We start from the raw sequence: 23919 nt of genomic DNA, 5'->3' as shown, positions 1-23919 counted from the left end.
GTTCTCCTGGATAGAACTGGCCAAAGTATTCCATGAGTAAGAATTTGTTTTTCTACCTTGAGTCACTGATTGAGGTTGAGAAAAAAGGGGAGATTCAATCTTAGAAGAGCTATAGACTGAGTTCCTAACAGAAGTAAAAATTAGCTTGATTTTGTTTACCTTTGAGAAAGAGAAATTAAAAATATTGAATTCAACTGCATTTCTATGATAGAAATTAGCTCTTCAGTAGACACTACAGCTAATTAGTGCTGAGGAGCAAAACTGAGGGAGGAGTATATACCTAGACAGCAAAGGAAGGACCCTGGGAGGGTTAAGAAGGTAAGTACTTAAAACCGAAGTGTTTAGTACTACACTAAGCCCTTTGAGGCATCCAACTGAGGTCCAGTCCTTCTGAAGGTGGCAGGAAGGAAAGAGGAGAGAAAGAAACTGTTAAGAAAGAAGCAGAACCAGGGCTCTTCGGGGTAGATACTGATTGCGAGCTTTTGAGTAAATCATTAGCTGTCTTCCCTGGCCTTTGAAATTCAAAATGCATAGGCCAAGCTCTCGTGGATGCTGGTGTATCCTCCCAGGAGAATGTTAATCTCAGGGCTTCAGTGACTCAAGCCTGAGAAATGTAATCTCCCAGAGCACTTGCTGCCAGCAAAATGAAATCAGGGGGAGACCTTGATCTATTTTGCAACTAATGTCTTCAGAGGGATTTGGAGAGACCAATGTAAATTTTGATATAGGAATATCTCATAGATTTCACACACTCCTTAGAGAATGCAGGACCATAATACAATGAATAGATTACACCACGCCATTAATAGAATCTTACCCTCTGTAAAATGTGTTATTTTGCCCCGTATTGTTTCCATTTTCATAATCTCTTCAGAATTCCAGCATGGATAGTCATCCAAATGGTTTATAGAATACACTGAGGCAAACATGTTTAATATCTGGGACACCGAGTGATTGTAGACAATTCACTCCAGACAAACACAGCCATGGAAATGTCAGCCCCCCCCCGCCCCCCAGCCCCCCAGTTATGGTTGTGAGTGGTCTACGCAGCAAGCTAGATAACCTCCTTAGCCCCTGGGATTCCCGGTGGCACTACATGGTGTCCAGTGGAGTTTGGGGGATTAATAAGTAATTTACAGACAAATGAACAAAAGCACTCGAAAGGAAAACATGGAGTAGAAAAAGGAAGCAAAAGAGAAAATAGAGAAAAAAGGAAGAAGGAAAAGAAAGAACAGCAGATAAGAAGGAAGCAGAAAATGGAAGCCTCTAAAGAGAAGGGAAAGCAGGGAAAAGGGAGGGAAGGAGGAGAGGAGAAGGGTGGGAGGAAGACAGGGACAGAGAACAGGAAAGGTAGAGAGGGTGAGAAGAAGTAGATGCCCTAATAACCACCTCGAGTGCCGCTCAGTGAAGCCATGTCTGCCTTACACATCCGTACCTGGGTGCTCATCCGAGAAGCGTTTATTGAGCATCTAATATGCAAAGTCTCTCTCCGCCATACAGACTTGTGGTGAGCCACAAGGTGCCCTAGAAACATCTCTTTATGGTTTCGGGACTGAACTATATTTATCAAAAGAAAATTGCTAACAGAGTTAAAATAAAAGTCTCAGCAGAAGAAAATAATAGTAATGTAGCCCTTTGAAAATGTTTCAAGCCTGGTATTTCTTTTCACTCATTTCTAGGTCGGGATTCTGGTTTCTCTCACAATTCCCAACATTCTTTCCACATTTTATATCAATTACTACTTGGACAGACTATAATAGGGAAGTCAATTTAGCCTTCCTTTAGCTGCTTGCTGTTTTATTATTAATCTTTTTTCTCTTATTCCATATAATATATTTCAATTTCAAGAGGACCCTCAAGATACAAAAATGCACCATTACCCAATTTGACTCGAGCCTGAAGCTGAAAATCATCATTTGTTTTCATTTTTTGCCTTTAGTTAGGAACGATAGGGTGGCCACCCATTTCTGATTGTGAATGGAGACCAAATGTTCTTCTCATTTTAAGAAAGAAACAATAACAGACTCAAAAAGCGTATGCGTAAGAGGAGCAAAAGTGAACTACAACATAACACGAAACAAAACCAGATGTAAAACAACATAAATAAACAAACAAACAAACAAAAAAACCTGTGATTCCCACACAGAAGCCTACGCACAGATGTTTATGGCGGCTTTATTCATAACTGCCCAAAGCTTGGAAGCAAGGACGATGTCCTTCAGGAGGCGAACGGGTGAACGGGTCCATGAACTGTGGTCCACGCACTCAACGGAATGTTACTCATGCTAAGAGGAAATGAACTATCAAGCCATGAAACGCCGTGGAGGACACGTAAGTGCGTGTTACAAGTGCAATAAGGCCACCTGAAAATGTACCTACTGTGTGACTCCGACCGAGCGACATTCTGGAAAAGGCAAAACTGTGGAAAAAGTGAAAAGATCCGTGGAGGTCAGGGGCTGGGGGTGGGGAGGGATGACTCGGTGGAGCACAGAGGTCTCTACGACGGCCACAACGGTGGTCTATACAATGGTCTACACGATGCCACAACGATGGCTGCACAGCAGCACGCATCTGTCCAAATCCACAGAATGCATAACCCCAAGGGTGAGCCCTGATGTTAACTGGACTTTGGGTGATAATGATGTGTCAGTGTTGGTTCATCAGCCGTAACCCGTGACAAACGTCCTGCTCTAGTGGGGCTGTCGGTAATGGGGGAGTCCCTGCCTGTGTTGGGGCAGGGGTGTGTGGGACATCTTGTGCTTCCCCCTGAGTAGTTCTGCCAACGTCAAATTGCTCTAAAAAATAGTCTAAAAAGCAAACCAAACCTCGGGATGCCTGGGTGGTTCAGTGATTGAGCATCGTCCTTTGGCCCAGGGGGTGACTCTTGGGTCCTGGGATTGAGTCCTGCATCTGCCTGTGTCTCTGCCTCTCTGTGTGTCTCTCATGAATAAATAAGTAAAATCTTAAAAACAACACACAAAACTCAAAACAAAAACCTTTCACTAACTATTAAATTAGCCCTGGTTAAATCAATGCTTTGTACATTTAACCGAGTCTACCTAAGCCGGGCACCCCCAGAACCCCACGCCATAGGAATGGCCACTCTCCTCCAGCAATCCTCACCCAAGGGCTATCTGGGCCCTTCCCCTCCCGCCAGTACCCCTTCGTGCACGTAAGAGTGACCCCACGACCATGCTTTCCTTGTAGCTTCTTGTGATGACTTGTTCTGTCTTGCCAGGGCTTGACAGCCTCCAGCCTCACCTTATCAGAGGGCAAAGCTTAGGCAGCGTATTCTCAGCCATGGGGGGGGGGTGGCTTCCTTACCATAAAATCACATCAGAACCCTGCTCCATAAGCTCAACGGGCTTCGGGGACTTCGACTCCCTTGTGTCCTCCACCACATCTCTAGGTGAAGTGACTCTTCCAGGAAGAGCGTGTGGGGGAGGCGGCAACGCGGCCTCCAGGCTCCACTGTACTTACAGACTCCTGCATCCAGCCGCCCTGGATCGGCCTTGCTGAGGGGCTTGCGGCCAATCCAGTGGCCCACCCTGGGCTGACTCACTGGTGCGAAGCAATGTGCCAAAGAGAACCGGAAGGGGCGGTGTGACCACGGCCACGGCTCGCTCTCCCCATGACAGGTGCCGTCTGCTCTTCATTCACAGGCACCGAAACCCATCGCTACATGCAGCGAGCGCACCAGGGCAGCTGACTCAACTGCGTGCAGATAGTCCTTTCTTAGCATTTATCCTCATCAACACAGACCTCCAACCTGCAGGCCGCCCCTGGATTGCAAAATCACGTGAGCCTTTACAAACAGGAATCAGAACAGTAAAGCCAAATCTTAAAATGACTTCGGGAGGAGGCTCTTGGAATTAATAAACACAGGATTGGTGAGGACAAGGAATTGAATTGCTCATTGTGCCATAAAAAAAGGAAAATCAGGAAGAAATGAATCGCTAAATATTGTTAAGTAATGAAACAAGGAAGCGTTAGACTGTGGTGGCTCTAAGGCTCTGGCAGGGGCATAAGCAAACTGAACCTTGGCCAGTCGTCCTGTAAATGCCTCAAGATTAAGAAATCGAAACTTAAGAACAACCGATAACAAACAGCGAGCTAGGCTTTCCCAAATAAGGCAACCGCTTAGGCCACATCCAATCCAGTAACTTCCCACCTTTGTACCACATCTTCTCTTTAAAAACCCTTTCCCTTAAACTCCCTCCCGCAGGGTGCTCCCGTCACTTTCCAATTTGGTGCTGCCCAGTTGGACTCGATGTTTGTTCACATAAATTCTTGCGAATCTTAACGTGCCTCAGTTTATCTTTTACTAAATTAAGACAGAAAAACCAGTGCTGAAAGGATAATACTCTTAAAATTTATATAAAGGTTAAGTTGATTGAATTGAACTTTGAGAAATCATCCCCTCCCCCAATGGACTCTTCATTTCCAGGACTTTTCTGAATCGTTTTGAAATAATTAAAAGAACGTCAATTATTTTTGCTGATAATGACGATTATCAACACAGCTCTTTCCCTTGAATTCCTTGTAGGAATAGGTCATCTCTGGTCACTGACTCTGTATCTTTACTACCTTTTTTTCATTGTATCTCCTTTGAGGCTAAGACAACTATCACTCGAAGGTATGGATGATCTCAAATTTATTTTGTTCCCCCTTTTTACTCATCCTCGTGAATTTCTGCACATGGATTTAACACCGTTGAGCATGGTCCTTAGGGTCACACAGACCTCAACTGCACACTTCCGCCTCTTAAGGGGTGTGTGATTGCGGCAAATTATCAAAATCGCCTTAGCCCTGTTTTCCTCAAGAGGACCTCATAGGATAGTTGAGAAAACTAAATAAGTTAGTGCACATGAGAGTATGGGAATGCATAGTCGCCAGGCCCAGGTGGGCAGGATCCTTCCTCACACCTTCCCTCAGCCTTGTGCCCCTGTGTCCCCATCGAGCTACGGAAGCTAGGTTTCCCTCCTTTTTTGAACACAGCTTCCAAGACTTTCTCAAATGCTGTTCCTCTTCCAAAGCAGCGTCCTCGGTGCCACCTCACCCTTGCCGACGGCTCAGGTGCTGCTGCAGGTGACGGGGTACCAAGCGCACAGCTTTGGCTTGAGCACCGCTCCCAAGCCCTCAATCATATTTCTACTTGTCTGCTCGACATCTTTCTGTGGATGCCCAAGTCTCACCTCAAACTCCATTTCACCCTTCCAAAACTCTACACTCTCCTTCCGCGGCAGCGCTCCCCTTTGGATCGCCGGGAACCATGAATTTGCTTACATCAGCTTCATCATTTAGAGAAACACTTCCACTGGCTTATGTTGCATCTAATAGTCATATCTTCACTCGTGAGGTGGTCCTATGGAGAAAACGTCTAACCACGCGTCAACCCAGTAGTGAAGATACTCATCATGTTGTTCCAAGATCTTTATCAAAGACGGTGGAAAGAAAAAAAAAAAACCCACTGAATTTGGGGATAAGACTGGGGGTTGAGTTTTAACTCTGACATTTAATGGGTTTTGCGGGGGTTTCAAATGATTATTTTGCCTCTGAACTTCAATTTCCTCAGCTGTAAAATGGGGGATGATAATCGCAGCTGTGATTCATAGTCATAGTTAGAAATGATGTCATATATGTGAAAGCCCTATGTATGTTAGGATGTGCTATAAAAATGAATCTGGTTTTGGGATTCTTTCAAAAGCTGAAACCCAGTAGGTACTCCAAGGGTCTTTTTCTAAAGGTAATTAAGATACAAAGTGCTAGCTATTGACATTCCCATGCTTGGGAATTCCTTTGAACGTTTTTCTTCTTTACAGGTAATGACATTGAGGCTACAAAGTGTTACGTGACTATGGGTAGAGATAATGGATCTTAAGTAGCTTGTTTTTAAGTCTAGTCTTTGCCCCAGTGTTTCATGCTTTCTCTTATTATGTCGTCCATATATGTTGAGCATATATATCTTAGGATAAATTATAGAGAGCAAATAGAACAGAGTTCAAGGACTTATTCCACTCTTCTCTCTTCCCATATGCTCAGACCATGTCACCTTGATGCCCCGCTCATGAGCAACTCAAACACTAAATCTGACAAATATTTCAATGTTTGACTAACTTTATTGTGAATTAACTGTTTGGTGTTATATAGACATAGGCTCCTTTTAAAACCAACCAAATAATTTTGAGATTTTTCACAAAGAAAGCTTTCAAGAGAACATTGACATCCACAGACTCAAAGTAAATTATTTGCAATTGTCCTGTTAGAAAAATAATTCCGTGTAATGGAAAATCAACGATAAAAACATTGCTTAGGCTTCCGTGTATTTCTGACTCCCATCATAAAAATACATGCAATTAAAAAAAAATACATGCAATTATTTCATTTCATTATATATATTCCTATCCAGATGACATTATCTACAAAAGACAAAAGTTTTCATTAAAGTAAGAATTTGAAATTGTCTAATATATTGAGATGCACTCAAGGAATCCAATGAGATTTTAAATGGATGGAAACACAAAGATTATATTGAATAATGGCCTTTTTAGTCTTCAAGAGACTGGTAACACACAGCCGTTAAAAATGATGATGCCTGGGGCACCCGGGTGGCTCAGTCGGTTAAGCATCTGCCTTTGGCTCAGGTCATGATCCCCGGGTCCTGGGGCCGAGCCCCACATCAGGCTCCCTGCTCAGTGGGAAGTCGCTTCCCCCTCTTCCTCTGACTCTCCCCCCTCTTCTCTCTCAATCTCTCTCTCTCACCCTCACTCTCAAGTAAAATCTTTATTTTTTTTATTCTTTTTTTACTTTTTTTGACGTAAAATCTTTAAAACATTGATGATGCCATCATATTTACTGGTTTAAACGTTTATCTCTACATATCGTCACATGAGGAACTCTGTGTGTCTTTTCACAGACATTTCTTACAATTATCCACATTAAGTAAATTTCTCTTTTTACAATGAACATTTATAATTTTTAAGACTAGGGGAAAAGGGATCCCTGGGTGGCGCAGCGCTTTGGCGCCTGCCTTTGGCCCAGGGCGCGATCCTGGAGACCCGGGATCGAATCCCACATTGGGCTCCCGGTGCATGGAGCCTGCTTCTCCCTCTGCCTATATCTCTGCCTCTCTCTCTCTCTCTCTCTCTGTGACTATCATAAATAAATAAAAATTTAAAAAAATTAAAAAAAAAAAGACTAGGGGAAAGATAAAGGAGCCAAACCTAATCATTCACACGTCCACGGTAAGCTCAAGTGAGAGCACACCTGACAGGTGGACGGAAGGGTAGTGTGCGGGGCCTATTCAAAAGCACCTTGACCCGATTGTTGTGAGGTCACTAAAGAAGCTGAAGAGAAAAATACATGCATTAAGGTTGCAAGACGTCAAAGAGAGCCGGGCCCAGCGGGTGTAATAAATGAACACATATGTGGCATCAGCAGGGTTTCTGTGGGATGACATTTGCCAGCGTCTTGTGTAAATACTGAACCCAGAGATGGGGCTGGTCTGCATCCCATGGATCAGTGAGGACTGTCCCCTCCTGGTAATCAGCTCACCGCCTCCTGGGAGGTGCCAACCTGGACGCAGACTAAGGCTTCTGGGGCCCGCACATGTGGGGCCACCAGTCTCCGTGGCCACACATGGACCCACCAGTCTCCGCGGCCACACTTGGGGCCACCAGTCTCCACGGCCACACATGGACCCACCAGTCTCCGCGGCCACACTTGGGGCCACCAGTCTCCACGGCCACACATGGACCCACCAGTCTCCACGGCCACACATGGACCCACCAGTCTCCGCGGCCACACGTGGGGCCACCAGTCTCCACGGCCACACATGGACCCACCAGTCTCCGCGGCCACACGTGGGGCCACCAGTCTCCGCGGCCACACATGGACCCACCAGTCTCCGCGGCCACACTTGGGGCCACCAGTCTCCACGGCCACACATGGACCCACCAGTTTCTGCAGCCACACTTGGGCCCACCAGTCTCCGCGGCCACACGTGGACCCGCCAGTCTCTGCGGCCTGTAGCCCACGGGGCACTGGCCAAAGGGAAGGCACCACTCACAAGCCTGTGCAGGTGCCAGCATTTACAGGGATTGCAAAAAGACGTTTGTAGAGAGCGAAATACCATTTTTTTAAACCCCATTTTGTTGGGCCTTGATTAAAGAGGCCTCGCCCCTCTTCTGCCACTGGGGCTGTGGGATCGCCGCGTCTCCTGGCTTAGGGGGCATTTCGTGGTCCCCGGGCTAATTAGGAAGGACTCACACTGTTCCCCAGCCTCCTGAAAGAGAGGAACAAAGGCTGCTGCTGGGAGATGGCAGCTCTGCCTCGAATGCAGAGGCTCAGGAGCAAAAGAAAAAGAGAAGCTTTTGAATCAAAAAGCCTTTTGATGCCGCGAAAGAAATTAAGAACTAAAACAGAGGCCCGGGCGCGGCTGCACACAGGCCCGGCCCAGAGCGGTCGTGTGGACGCGCGGGGTCGACAGAGGCCACGGGGGCCTGGGCCCCCCCCCACCCCCAGGAGGCAGCTCCCAGCCTCCCCATCAGAGCGGCCGGGCCGGGCCGGGCCGACACACACGGTAAGTGCATAACTGCCAGCGGCCTCCCGCGCTCGGCCGAACAATTGATGCGTGATTTCCTGGTTGATTGTTTGCAGATACGAGCGAATAATTGTGTTTTCTTTTTCTGAACCAAACGAAAATAAAGAAAGCTGTTGAGGAAAGACCTACACACGCCACGGCCACGGCCCGTCGTTGTTAGCATCTCACGATGGCCCACCAGAATGTAGCCAAATCCCTCTCCGTATTTTAAAATAATCGCAGTTGTCTAAGCAAACACGGTGAAAAGAATACACTTATTTTTCTCCCATAGAAGAATGGAAGTCTCGGGTGTCAGGGAATCTTCTAATAGCCTGGGCCTCTGCGTCCTGAGTTACGGAGGCTCAACCTGCCCACTTGTTCTCAACCTTGCAGTCTTCGGTCTTCCTAATTGTACGGACTTCAAAACTGCGCGTATCCTTTGCGGAGATGGCCCTCCAAATGACAAGAATCGCCCTTTCTTGAGCACTTTTACGCCAGTTACCACGCCAAGCACCCTACGTACATTATCTCTTTTAACTCTGAGGAATCTATGACTTAGGCACCGCTCTGAGCTGCAGTTTACGGACGAGGAGGCCAAGAGGCTACACGCAGGACGGAGGGCCCAGATATTGAGGCAGAGCGGGGGTTTGAAATCATGGGTTCCTGACTTCAGGGCCTAGTGTTTGAACACCGAGATACTGTGGTGCAATCGACATTTTAATGCATGAGTAATAATGTAGACTTACAGAACCGGGAATCATGGAACCTCCACTCCTCAACTTGCGGATAAGAAATTAGCTTCAGAGAAGGTAGAGGACCTGTCTCTGCTCCCCAGTTGATTAGGTAAACTGCGGTCTCCTAAGACAGCTTCTGAATAGGAAGGTTTTTAAAGTAAAGTGTGGATTCGAATGACATAGGGGGGTCCTGTGGCCCTAGCTTGATTGGGCGGGTCTGGGATAGAGCGCCAGCACCTGCTTCCTACCACATTCCCACGAGATGCTAACGCTGCTGGCCCGGGAGCCCTCGTTCTGAGAGCCGCCACCCTAGTAGGTCCTGCCACTTCTCATGTCACCGTGAGCGCAAGGCCGATAAAGCCTCGAGCAGCAAGATGAGCGTGCTTTTATTCAGTCCGATGAGCATCAGAGACGCGTCCCTGAATTTTGCGTCCTTCTCAGCCATCTGATGATCACAATCAGGAATTTTGGGGAGTCTAAAGGCCATCACCTACAGCAATGTCACTTCCAGCGCAAGGACTTCTCGGAGACTCTTCTTAGGATCTTTGGGTTCATTTTCCTCCTTAAAGGACAGCCGGAAAAGCGAGTTTTCCTGCACGCATTGAGTTCCCTCTCAAGCCATTTCCCACACGGAGATTTGGATAATACAGCCGCACAGTTTCTCTTTCAAAGGGCCCCGTGCCACCGCTTGTTGTGCCGGTGGCCCGGCCTCGAAATGTAATTCACCAAGATGATTATGATCTGGTAAATGCATTTCTTTTCTCAGGAAAATTGAAACATCCATCAGCCAAGTGCACTTTTCTTATCCTCTTTCCCCAAATAATTTTCACCTCAGTCAAGCCACCACCTGCAATTGCTCAACCTGTACAATAATCCTTATTCAAACCGGTGAGTTATCTAGAAAGGAAATGAACGACCTTGCAGGAAAATTTGGATAAACTCTGCTCTGCCCTATGAAGCTTTCCATCTGGATCATGTCCCGGGCCCGTTATCACCATCTCTTTGCTGATCGCCTGCCTGGATGGGCAAGAGAGCTGAGACTGTCACCAGGATGGACTGGTGGCCGCCACTGCCATTAATGCCAGTTGTAATTTTTATCACCCGTTATTTTGCTATCTACTTGCTTCAAAGGTGACAGATTACACAGGAGGAAGCAGAACTTCCCTAAAGTGGGTAGAACTCAGTAAGTGGCCTTCCGAGGAAGTCTGGAGAAGGCTCGAATGGAAAATAATAACAGCGAAGCAGTAGCAACGTGAACCTGGTGCCTCCTCAAAATTAACAATCCTCGGCCTTCCAAGCAGCCTTCTTTCCCCGTGGGCAGAAGGCATTTCCGAGCAAGGACACCATTACAGTGCATGCTTGGAAACATTCCAGCAGCTTCGAGGGGAATTGCATGGCAGGTCAGCTCCCATGGTTACTGTGATACTTGCATTAATGCGGGAACCAGGCAAGAACAGGAAGTACTAAAGCTATAACAACTACAAGACAGCGAATGGACTTGGAGTGGCAGAGATAACCCGTAATTTAAGGTTTTGCCCTTCCACGTGGAGAGTTTCTGCACTTGATGTTGTCGGGCTTCTAAGGCCTCGATGGCAAGAAGCAATCCCCGGAACAGACATGGGACAGAAACAGAAAGCTGGAGAGCAGAGACGGATAGTGCAGGAGCCTGGACACCACCAAAGAGATATTACCCTAGTGGGGAACGATCGACAGCTGACTCTGACTGCAAATTAGCGATTTCCTTCTTGGGTTGGTAGTTTTTTTAAAATACGCTTCTGAAACGTGATTCTAAAAGTGCAGCCAAGGTTGGCCTAGAGCAATACAGCTAACAAAGCTGCAAGGAAATTTGTACTTTTATGGATTTTAGTCAACTCTTAGTAAACCTACATAGTTTATTTCAAGGCTCCATGCTTAATTTGCCCCAATTAATCCGTTGATGGCCTTTATATAATCGAAAAATGAATAGCTTATTCAAGTGTTATTCAGGAAAGGTGTAGAAGTCAGAGAAACTCAACCAATAGGTCTAGTTACTACGATGCTTATGGAGCATAGGTGAATATCAGACGGGTCAAGCCGTTCGTTAAGATTTGTCCAGTATTTAAATACCCACCACAGGTGCTAGCAAAGTTGTGAGAAAGGTAAACTGGCTGCTGGGCTCTCCTAGTTCCCGTGTGAGTGTCCCTTCATCCTTGTTTCTCTTTTTTGCCTTCCCTATGCAGTTACTTGGCTGCTAATTTTTTATAGAGCGCTCTGTTCTGCACGCACTGGTTCTTGTGAGTGTTAATTGGTGCTCAAGGAACAAAGAGCCTCATGGTCAGGAAAACTTGGGAAATGCTGAATACCAGATTCTCTCCTAGGAAAGTCATAATACCCATTAGCATATTAAAGGCTCTGAAAGGTCCTGCAGAAAGAAAGAGACCTCTCTAATTTTGCTTAACTATTAAACAAACCTATTTGAGCCAGGAAAGACTTTTTTCTTCTTTTTTTCTTGGCACATCTATTAACACACTCCAGAATAAAATGTCCTTAACCCCAAACTGGGAAATATGAGTGTTAGCAAAACTTCAAGTGACAACCGTGTCTAGACTACTCACGTTTTAGCAGTATACTTTGTAAAGCCTTCTCAGCGCAAAGGATGTTTCCTGGGACGATTGGCAAAGTCATCAAATGTGTGTTCGTGAAGAAGAGACTGAAAAAAGTACAGCAAATTTTATGATACCAGGAGGCGGGAGCCATGATTTCATATTGATTTCAAGACAATGTGACCCATGTATCACGTTCCCTAAACCGGGCAACAAATAAACTAGAACACACACGCAATGAATAGCACAAGTGGCGCATAATTTACTGTTTGCCCTAATTTCCGTCCATCACGATGTTTCCACAGAATGCCATGGGTTTTCCAGACAAACAGAGCTCGATTTCAAATCCTGGTTGTGCTACTTAGGGCTGACTGACCTTGGGCAAAACACTGAACCTGTGGATGAACCTCTGTTTCCTCATCTGTGAAATGAAATATTTACCGAGAAATCATTGCAGGGATTCAATGAGGTCACATGAATGAAGCATCTAGCATATAATAGCCGCTCAATAAATTATAATTTCCCCGCAGCCTTCTGATTCTCCCTCCACGTTTCAGAATTAGTTGACGTCTTGAGAATGACAGACAGCATTCTTCTCACGTGCTAATGATAAACTGCTGTTGCACTGAATAAATTGTAATAAAATTGGTGTTCCTGTCTATCACCCCATTGTGAGCTCTGAGGAGCAGCGCCTGTGTTAAAGCCACCAGGCTGGGGTCTTCGACATATTGGGAGCTTGGTATGCTTGCTCAATAAATTAATAATCTCCAAAAAACAACTGTCCTTTATCTTCCACCGTCTTGTTTTTCTAGCTACTAACCATGGCTAGTCAAAGCTACTTTGACTTGATGTTCACTCTCTCTCTTCAATAATGCGTCTACTCTGAAATAACACACACATCAAAATATCAGTTTAATACATATAAATTAGTTGCTCATTGCACTGTGATATTAGTTAATTTTGAAATTGCATTATAGATTTCTAAATTAGAGAGCCTGCCTGCCTGTCACTCATGTCACATAAAATGAATGCCAACATCAGGCATCACCTTTCTCTGGCTTTGCCAGACTGAAGGTCATTATCAATTGCTGTTTAATCAGCCAAGTCATGCATATAGACAAAGGTTAACTGAGCATGGACCAATCTGACTTCCTTTGTCATGGCAAGACAATTTGCGGCTTAATAAAGCTGCTCTGATTGCACTTAACAACACCTGCTTAAAAATCCAGCCTCATTAATAGCACACTAATGAGTTAGGGATCTTCTGGCAAGGGCATGATCAAAGACAGATGATTTGCTTTCTGATTAAATGACCTAAATAACATAAAATGAAATCTCCCCATTTCCTTTAGGGAAAGTCTTTGGAAAAAGTTACAAAAGCTGTTGGCATCTTCAGATGGTTAAAAAAGAAAAGACAGGAAAGGATCATCCTTTAGCTCTTTTAAATGTAGAACCGCACTGAACAATAAACGCAATTGAGCCAAATCTAGCCCTTGACCTTTGAACTCACACCTTAACACACAATATAAAAGACGTAAAAGTCATAAAACAAAAAGCAAGTTTTTGGAATCTTTGAGGAGGCAGTATTAATAGACTTTTTTTTTTTTTTTTTAAGAAACTGCTTTGTCAATGGAATGATAAAAGTGATTTGACCGTTTTGCACACAACAGAGTTTTGGAGTTTAGTGTTGACTTACTATGTGAAGTCAGGCATGTTGTTTGTTGCTCTGAATGGAGCCATGTGCTCTGATTCAATACAAGCACCGGTTGGACTTTGAAAACTGGAAATCTTGCACCTTTCTGCACGTCTGTCACTATTCATTCTGTCCTAGGAATGTCAATCATTCTCGCTCACCTGCCCACGGTTCCTGGTAAGGGAACGGCCCTGTCATAACCTCTGCTACAAAGGCGAGTGAAGGAAGAGAACCGGTGTCAGAACCCTACCCTGGGCAGCCCACCCGGAGACTTGCCAGGGACCACAGGTCACCGTTATTGAGCGGCCAACCTGAAGTCTTCTCAGAAATGGGACGGAATTGGAAGTCCAGGGAAACTTGGAGGCCCGCAGAGAGAAGCCGAAGTAGGTAAACTTGTGAACAGACACAAGGAGGTTAGTGGAGTCACATTCACTAAGGAGGAGGAAACAAAATTGTGCTAGGTTTATTTTGATCATTTGCCTTTAATCTCCTATTTTGATCTTTTAAGCTCACAGAAAATTTGCAAGAGTAGTGGAAAGATAACCATTTTTACCAAGATTCCCCTAAAGATAACATCTTACTGCATTTACTTTGCACCTCTGTAGAGAAATATATATGTGTGTCAATATATACATTTGTGTATTTGTCTTTATATTTATGTATCCATAATTATTTTTTTCTGAATATTTAAAAGTTGCTTTCTCATGCTCCTTTACCCCCTGAATACTTTAATGTCTACTTCCTATAAAAAGGGGCATTCTTTTACATAACCACAATATAATTCTAAAGATCAGGAAATGAACATTGAGGAGATGATATTATTTAATCTACAGACCATCTGCAGATTTCACCAGTCGCCCTAATAATGTCGTTCATTGCAAGAGAGAATCCACAATGAGGTATTATGTTCCACGGGCACTGTGGAATCCCTTCTACATTTTTCCTTATATTCTATGAATTGACAGTTTTGAAGGGAATAGGGCAATTGTTTAGTAGAATGTCCCTCATTGGGACATGTCGGATGACCCCTCATGATTAGATTCAGGAGACACTGACTGAGGTGTGGAATGCACTTCCCCATCTGTGTGTTCACAGCTCAGCCCAGTTGACACACTGCTGTCGGATTCTTCATGAGTCTTTTTTATGGCTTAGTGTGCATCCTTTGAATTTTCTTGACCAATAAGCAAGAGTACGAGTATTTTTTTCCTTGAAATCTGAGAAAAGTTTAAACAACAAGCATTCCTATCTCAGAGGAAAGGCAATGAGCATATAGTTGGCAAAATGGGGTCTGAATCCTGCCTGTGGGGGTCCAAATCCTGGCTATATTACTGACTCTCTAAGAGATAATGGGCAACAGAATCTCCCCATGACTTGATTTCTTTATCCACACAACGGGAATAATAATAATTAAAAAAAAAAAAAACAACCTTCTGGGGTGTTGTGAGGATTAAATAACATTACATTAGAGTACTCGAAGGAGATTTCAATCTTGGTCGGTATGGCATGTTGGACACTCAGAAAAAAATCTCAGTAGTATATCACTCATCAAAAAGCTGAGAGAATAAATAAATAAAATAAGACAACAGATACAAATTCCCCATAGCCAGTGATGTGATAGAGCTGGCTTATGTTGGTTCACAAAAATCTTTAAAATTTTTAGAAACTGCACAGGTCAGTTTTTAAAAGGCCTGCCATTATTAAAAATAAAGCTATATAAACTTACAATTTCATAAGTTGCATTAAAAACATATTAATACTAATACTCAGGGCACCTGGGTGGCTCAGTTGGTTAAGCATCTGCCTTTAGTTCATGATCTTAGAGCCCCTGGAATGAAGCCTGGAGTGGAGTCAAGCTATATGCTCAGCAGGGAGTCTGCTCCCTCTGTGGGCGCTCTCTCTGTCTCAAATAAATAAATAAATAAATAAATAAATAAATAAATAAATAAATAAAATATTTTTTAAAAATTTAAATATTAAAACTCATAATTTCCTAATGATTTTGTTAATTGTACTACTGCCTATGCTCTCTACATTACTCATACATGTTGTCCCCTCTCAGTGGAAACACTATAAGTTGGTGTGCTGTTCACCTCTTCAACATCGTCACATTAGTACTTTGCCAGGGTGGCAAGATTTCCACTATGGAAATTGAAAACACTACAAAGCAGGGTTTTTTTGTTTTTTTTTGTTTTTTTTTTTTTTTTTTCCTGGAGAGCTGGTTGTTAAACATTTACCAGCACACTACTGCTCACAGATGAGATGTGATAAGAAAGCAGAATTCACGGAATTTAATGAGACTTGGAACTGAAATTTTTCCTGGAGATTACCTCCAAATCTCTGGTGGCTAAAATCTGTTGTAACGGCCACACCTTTGGGTAGAAAGGAAACAAGATCAATGGCTCAATCAGGGTGAAACACTGGATTGGACACTGGCTTGTAAAACTGGATTTTCTGAGGGATGACACACTCAATGGGTTTAATTTAGGAAAATAAAATTTCTTTCAAAGGAAGACTGTGGAGATTTTGTCTGGACTGGCTTTAACTTTGAAAGGAAAGAAAGAAAAAAAAAGGAAAGAAAAGAAGAGAAAAGAAAAGTCTAAATTGAGAAATTTTAATTACAGACTCCTACTCCTCTCTGTCTGGGGATAAACCCTAAATGCTCTGCTTGGTCTAAAAGTCTCTAAACTTATGTCTCTTAACGATTAGTTTACGGTGATCCAGGGTAGGTAGGGGGCCCATAGTCAACGCAAATGCAATTCCTTTCTAGCAGGAGGCAGAGAATTCCTGTAGATAGTATTCTAAGGAGTATGAGATCACAATCAAAATCACTAAATCCAAAACAATAAAAAACAGAAGGGAAAGAAATATGACATATATCTCTAATAACTTTGCAAAAGCATATAAAAAATGTTGGGGTGCCATTAACAGAGAATCCACCGCCAAACCTTAGTGACACACCATCACTACATAACCACAAAAGTGCCCAAAATTAATAAGGCCAATGATACCAAGTGTTTGTGAGAATGTGAACTCACCATATGCTCGTACAGTGTTACTGAAGGTGTGATTGGAAAAATTAAATTGGCATTAGTTCTGTAGTTGAAGATACTCATTATAGCTTGGTTTTTCTGGAAAGCAGACACTGAGAAGGTTACTGGGGAGGGACACCTGTGAGAACAGGAAGGAAACACGATAGATAAATAAGTAGTGGGACTCCCACCCTGTCAGCTCGTGCATTAGAAAACTTGGACCATTTGCCTTCTTCCCATATTATATCCTACCGCTTTCATGAACATCTTTTCCCATATAATTTAAATCTCTCAATACATTATTATTAATAATATTGCCTTATACATGCAATAGTGATTTGGAGATCCACATCGTGACCCTTCCCAATGCTTTTCAGCTTCTCTTGCATATTAAAGTTGCCATCCAAGACCATTTTTCTTCCGCCTGAAGAATCTTTATTGTTTGCCTTCAAGATGTGTGTCTGCTGATGATGAATTCTTCTACCGGTTTTTATTTATCTGAAAATATCTTCATTTTGCCTTTGCTTTTTGAAAGACATTTTCACTGATAATAGAATTCTAAGTTGAAATTACTTGCTCTCATTACTTTGAAAATATCATTCCATTGTCTTCTGGCTTCCATTGTTTATATTGAAAAATTGGCTCCTTCTCCAGACAGTATTTCTGTGTTATTTCAGAGTTCCCTTCTACTCTCTCATTTCTCCAATGCCTGTTTAAATAAATGTTTATGTTAAAATCTTTATGATAAAATCTCTAGTATGGTTTCTGTGTTCTTGATTAAACAGTGACTGATACAGTACAGTTATTTTGAAGCATCTATCTCATATCTCCAATTTCTGGGTTTACTATTGGTTGACTTTTTCTCATTTTATTGATGAATTGTGTTGCTTCTGTTATACTTGGTTATTTTGAGTGTTGAATATTATCTATGAAAAATAGTTATTGATACATATAGTTATAGATAGAATATGTGTGTGTGTATATATATATAGTATATTTATATATAGCATACTATACTATTGTTCTTGTCACTGTGATAAGCATTTTACATGAATTATCTATCAATTCTACCATGAGGCAGAAACTACTATTATTATCCTTATTTTACATATAAGGAAACTGATCAGGGTTTAAAGAAGTTAAGTAGCTAACCCAAGATTCCATGGTTAGTACACGGTAGACTTGGGCTTCAAGCTGAAGTCTAAGTGACTCCAATTGTAGAGCTCTTAACTGTAAGTTAACTGCCTAAACATAAAAATAAAAAAAAAGTGAGTTTTATTCAGAATATGAAAATCTAGCTACCATAGCAGGCTGCCTCCCCAGGAAACACATCATGTTGCAACGTGTATGCATTATGTGCTGGGGTCCATGTCCATGCAGACATGTGTAGGTGTACTGGTACGGAGTTCAGCATTTTTTTTTTAAGAGTCACATTGATATTTAAATAAACTAAATTAATGTTTCTCTGGGGAATGACTCAAAGGGATAAAATAAAAAGTCCTTAAGCCAAATATGAAGATTCAGGAGTTGGAGTTTAAGAGAGTTAGAAAAAGGAGTTGAAAGGGAGAGAAAGTGTAAAAAGCATTCGAGTATTACTCTGGTGTGATAGTTCCTTCTTTAATCTCACTAAAGCAACAGGAACATAGGATATTCATTTAGTCCACTCGTGATATCTTTTTAAAATTGAATTATTAAGTCCAACATGCTTTCATGATAAAACCTCTCAGCAAAGTAAGAATGGAGAACTTTCTCAAATTGATAAAGAAAATCTGCAAAAAACCTACAGCTAACATCTTAATAATGCAAAACTACAAGATTTTCTATTAAGATTAGGAACAAAGCAAGGATGTTCCCTCTCACCATTCCTTTTCAACATCATACTGGAAGTCTTAGGCAGTGTGTACGATCCAGCAATCGTGTTTCTTGATATTTACCTAATGAATTGAAAACTTATGTCCAAATGAAAATTTGCACATGGGTATTTATAATGGCTTCATTCATAATTGCCAAACTTGGAAGCAATCAAGTTGTCCTTCAGGAGGTGAAAGGATCAATAAATTGTGGTAGGTTCAGATGATAGAATATTATTCATTGCTAAAAAGAAATAATCCATCAAGCCATGAAAAGACATGGAGGAACTTTAAATGCATATTACTAAGTGAAAGAAGCCAATCTGAAAAGGCTACATAGTATATGATTCCAACTATATGACATTTTGGAAAATGGAAAACTGAAGACAGTAAAATAGTCCGTGATTGGCAGGGGTTAGAAGGGAAGAAGGGATGAATCGGCAGGGTTTTCAGAGCAGTAAGTGTCTTCTGTAAGACACTGTAATGATGGAAACATGCCATAATATAATAAATCCTAATGTAAACTATTAGACTACAGGTGCTAATAGTGAGTTGGTGTAGGTTCATCAATTGTAACGACTGTATTACTCTGGGGGGGGAGGGTTGGATAAGGAAGGAAGCTGTGTGTGTGTGGGGGGCAACGAGTTATAGCAACTCTGTGTCTTCTCCTCAATGTTGCTGTGAACCTAAAAGAGCACTGAAATAAATTCTGTTAAAATTGCATTCTTTCCCTACTTTAAAACATGCTTTGAGAATTTGGTTCTTTAACTATTTTTCTGGCTACATCATAGCTGGCTCTATAGGAATCAAATGCACCCAATAGTCATACTGTTCTGCTTGATTTCAAACCCTTTCCCATCTTTACCTCCATATTATATGTATGCCTGAAACCAGAGAGAGGGTGAAAACCACAGGTGATAGAACATAGGGACTTGATTCACTGTTCACATTTAAGAGATCTTCATTGGAAAATTCTCTCTATAAGGCAGAAAGAAATAGTTCCCAGCGTTAACAATGGGTGATATAGCAAAGGTGACAGCAAGTAATTCTCGTACTTGCTCATACCCACGCAACTCTTAAAGGAGTTTGTCTACACGACCACTTTGTCGTTGTTCAGAAAGACCTGTACAGTCACAAACACTGATGACTGGAAAGGTGTAGTGGGGTTATGTTCAAATGTAATCCCCCTACAGGCAGGTGTGAGAAGCAAGGAAATTAAAAAGTCCTGTGCTGTCTGTGAGACTTTCTCTCTTTTCTGGGAAGCTAACTACCCATTTCCGAAGGTCCCATTTCAAGTGGAGACATGGTAAGTGCTTAGTGAATGTTTATGAGTTGATGGTACCAGAGATACTGCGTGAAGTGTTACTCTACACTTCATCATCATGAACAGGAAGTCAACTTACTTAACTGAATCCTTACTGATGTAAGGATTAGCTTAGATAAATGTTAAATATAGATGCATCAATAATTAAATCTCCTTGTGAAAAAAGTCAACAGATTAATTTTCCTTGTTTCTAGGATGAAAGGCATGTTGATAAGACCCTGAATGGGAGTGAGACGCTAGTGCTCTGGTTGAATTTGGTGGCTCATCAGGAGGGGACAAATTGAGATTTCTGTGAATCTTGATGTCCTCATTCCTTAAAAGGGGGAAATATGCACTCTAACAACTCCACTAAAAGATTTCCAGGAGAAGAGAAGAAATTCAGCTTCCATTGAGCTTATTTTTTTCCTGTATTCTATTGTAGTCAGCATATTGTTACATATTGGAGGTAGTGACGTCCTACCTGGCCTGTATAGGCTTACAAGAACAGATTTTTATATTTTGAAGGATTTTTGTGAGCTAGTTATTAAACATACCAATATTAAAAATTAAAGTACCTAAACTTACAATAAAATAAATTACATTAAAATATGGGCAATAAATAATCAAAACTCATTACTTCCTAATTAGTTTTCTATATTTCACTATTACCTGTGATCTTGAAGTTTTTATGTCTATTTTATCTGTGTGGTAGGAATACTATATAATGGAGTGCTATTTCACACCTCTTTCCAACTCTGCATTCAATAAGTCACATTGTTAGCTTGAAATTGGACATGATGAAAGTATTTTCACCATGAAAATTAGGAAATGTTACAAATTAAGTTTTTTTTTTTTTGTTCAGATAGCCAGTTTTAAACATTTACAATACACAATGGGTATTTCCCCCACTTGATTATTGGCAATTTCAGAAAAGAGCTGGTGCCAAACCTATCTTTGTATATTCCACAGTGTGGAGTACAAGATTAAATCCAGTGCACATTAGAATCCACTGGGGAGTTTTAAAAAAGAGAAAATAATCTGATGCCTGGACAGCCCACCTCCAAGCTTTTGATTTAGCTGGTTTGACTAGGTACTAGAGTATGTTTTAAAAAGCTTCCTGTTGAGTCTAATGTACCTCAAATTGAAAACAGCTAGCCTAAATATCACCGTGAAACTATTAAGCATTAGCAAGTGATTACTGAATAAAAGAAAAAAAATGTGTTAAACTTTAAAAACTACAATGTACTCTATGTAAGATTTTGTAAGATTCTTTCAGGAAAAATACTTCCTTAAAATTAGTTTGTGATAGTTCTCAAATGCTTGCCTAATTTCCAGCAATGAACCCAGTAAAGAAAGAAACTCAGTATCTGAAGAAAGAAATAGAAGGTCAACTTACACTTCGGTAGTTACCTTTTCAACTTTGGACCATTGATAAACATAAGCCATTTAAAACACATAATTCTTTATGTTTTATGTCATAGAAATGTGTAATGAACAAATTGAGTTTAAAAAATGCAGTTTTATACTTTCTCAATCTGATTCTTGGAAATTGACTAATTAAGCCTGTTGGGGTAGAGGAAAGTAATGGAAGTAAGTTTTCTTCTTTTACAGTTAGCTGAAGTTCTAGCATAGGACCACAGGAAATGGTCAACTACTGATGACAAACCAAAGTAGATTGTTTTTAAAGTCTCTGAAGAAAGCAAGTCTGATTAAGAGTATGTAAGCCCTACCCTGACATAGATTGGCTAAATCTTTCCTTAAAAGCAATAAGAGAATGCTAGTTGTTTTAAATTTGGGTATTTTAAGTTTCGGTACATCCAAGCATTTGAGGACAATGATGATCTAAAACATCACTAAACAAAATATTTTGTAATGTTATTTTTAACACATATTATGAGATTTTACAAAATTATGTATAGGTGAAGCTATTTTATAGTAGCTATATAAGTTAAATATATAAGTTAAATGGAATTCATTATGTGAAAACTCCAATTCTAATCATCAGTCATAATATGTCGTAAGCATTATATTCTTATTTGTAATAGATGTAGAAAGCTATTTCTTCATCTGGAGAGTGGGTATATTTGTACCAAGCTCATATAGTTATTACACAGATGACTCCAGTTAACAAACATAAAATATATAGAAAATGCCTTGTGGGTAGCAAGTGTTTGAAAAATATTTGCTAACATTTATTTTAGAGAAGATAAAGTTGAGTCCCTAAAAGGCTAAATGAACAGACCTTGGTCTCGCAGGTTGTTAAGAAGAGAACTAGATGTACCGAACACACAACTCTCTCATAATCACATAATTAAAAACTCTTCAACAAATCCAATTAGCTCCATCCTAGGAAAAGACTAAAGCTTAATTTTTCTTAGGAATTTTTACTTAAATCATTTTTGCCCACTTAAAAATCTAGTATCCTCAACTGACCTGCATTTTTTATCTTAGCACTAAATTACGATTAATAAATTATATCAGGATCCAATTATACTAAAGGTTTTTCAAAGTCAATTTAGAAACCTAAGAGTTCTCGATTTTCCCATGGAAATGGAATTATTTAATTTTAAGTTTGATAGGGACTTTAGGATTAGCTGATTAATGCACATGGGAAAGTTCTGTAATAAGCGCAATTAAATGTTTAGTACAACTGGAGTCGATTGAAAATTTATTGAAAATTCTATTATCAATTTTTACCACTGCCAATTCGATCTAATGAAAGATACAATTAAATAGCATTGGTGACATTAAGATATCCCTCTGTATTTGTAACTATATTTCTTTAAAAAAATGTCCATTAACAGTACCATATACTGGGAGTTCTACTTACATAGTAATAGAGACTAGTAAACTGAAAAATAACCTGAAATAGAAGCTGGGAAAACTACACATGGGGGAGGGGAGAATAGTGTGGCCAAGACTCAGAAAAAGAAGGAAATCAAGAAAGTGGGGCCAACATTTGGGGATGTTAAACACAAGAGTTGTCATTCTGTTCAAGAGATAGCTGAAAGCTGAAAATCTGAGCAAAGCTTTCAAGGTCCATGGTACTAGTGACACCAGGAGAACAAAAATTGATGGGTCAGGTGTGACCAGCAGAGGTGCCCAGATAGCCCTGGAGGGCTGTAATCTAGGCCAGTGGTTCTAAAGTGTGGACAATTTTGGCAATCTGCAAACATTTTTAGTTATCACAACTGGGATGGCGACATGCTAATGGCACCTGGGGTTAGAGGTCAGGAATGCTGCCAAACATTCTACAGTACGTAAGATAGCTCTCCTACAACAAAGAATTATCTAGCCCAAAATAGTGTCAAGTTTGAGAAACCCTGTTCTAGACTCTAAGTATTTGGATGAACTAGATACAGACCAGCCTTTGCAAGAGCAGAAGGCCAGTTTTGAATATCTCAGTTCCTGGTTGGAATGAAGTACCATCATACTGCTAGAAGTGGTAGCTTATCCACTTATCAGGGGTAAAAGTAAATCCTCTCTGGAACAGGGGTCAGCGAACTATAGCCCTTAAGTCAAATCCACTCCACAGTCTACTCTTAAATACAGATTTATTGGAACAGAGCCAGGCTCATTCATTTATTTACATACTGTCTATGGCTGCTTTTAAACTGCAAAAGCAAAGTTGAGTGTAACAGAGACCTTACAGCCTGCAAAGCCAATAATATTTACTGTCTGGCCTTTAGAGAAAAAGCTTGTCAGTCTCATAGCTGGATGCAGGATGCAGACTCTCAAACTGTCTCTACAATTTTTCATTTACAGTATTCAACACTCAACTAAAAACAACCAGTATTTTTTTTCCCCAGGTATACAGGAAACAACACAATATATCACTAAAACAAGAGAACCAACCAACAGATGTTAGAATAATCAGATACACGCTTTAAAATAACTGCAGTATATCAGACAGACACAGTTCAGTCAGGAAAACAGATCCAACACTAAGAATTTTATCAAAGAGGCTGTAATACCAAGATTTATTTAAGTGGGTGTTGGAGAAAGAGGATGTAATGGTACCTGGAGAAAGATCAACTTTTTAATATAAACAATGGAAGCTAGAAGACAATGGAATGACATCTTCAAAGTAATGAAAGCAAGTAACGCCAACTTAGAATCACATTACTAGTGGAAATATCAGTGGAAA

The 23919-nt window shown here is 41.2% G+C and overlaps 1 long non-coding RNA gene across 2 annotated transcripts in view; it reads right to left on the bottom strand.

Annotated features, from left to right (window-relative positions):
* LOC144291999 (uncharacterized) overlaps nt 1-23919 on the bottom strand; it is a 113276-nt gene that overhangs the window by 44580 nt on the left and 44777 nt on the right. For both annotated transcript variants that reach the window (XR_013359544.1, XR_013359543.1), the window contains exon 3: nt 11910-12004. This is a non-coding gene — a long non-coding RNA (uncharacterized LOC144291999). The remainder of the gene's footprint in view (nt 1-11909; nt 12005-23919) is intronic.

The sequence above is a fragment of the Canis aureus genome, chromosome 20 (genome assembly GCF_053574225.1).
Source record: "Canis aureus isolate CA01 chromosome 20, VMU_Caureus_v.1.0, whole genome shotgun sequence".
NCBI classification, from domain to species: domain Eukaryota; kingdom Metazoa; phylum Chordata; class Mammalia; order Carnivora; family Canidae; genus Canis; species Canis aureus.
The sequence above is the reverse complement of the archived record's forward strand: the minus strand, read 5'-3'. Positions and strand labels throughout refer to the sequence as shown.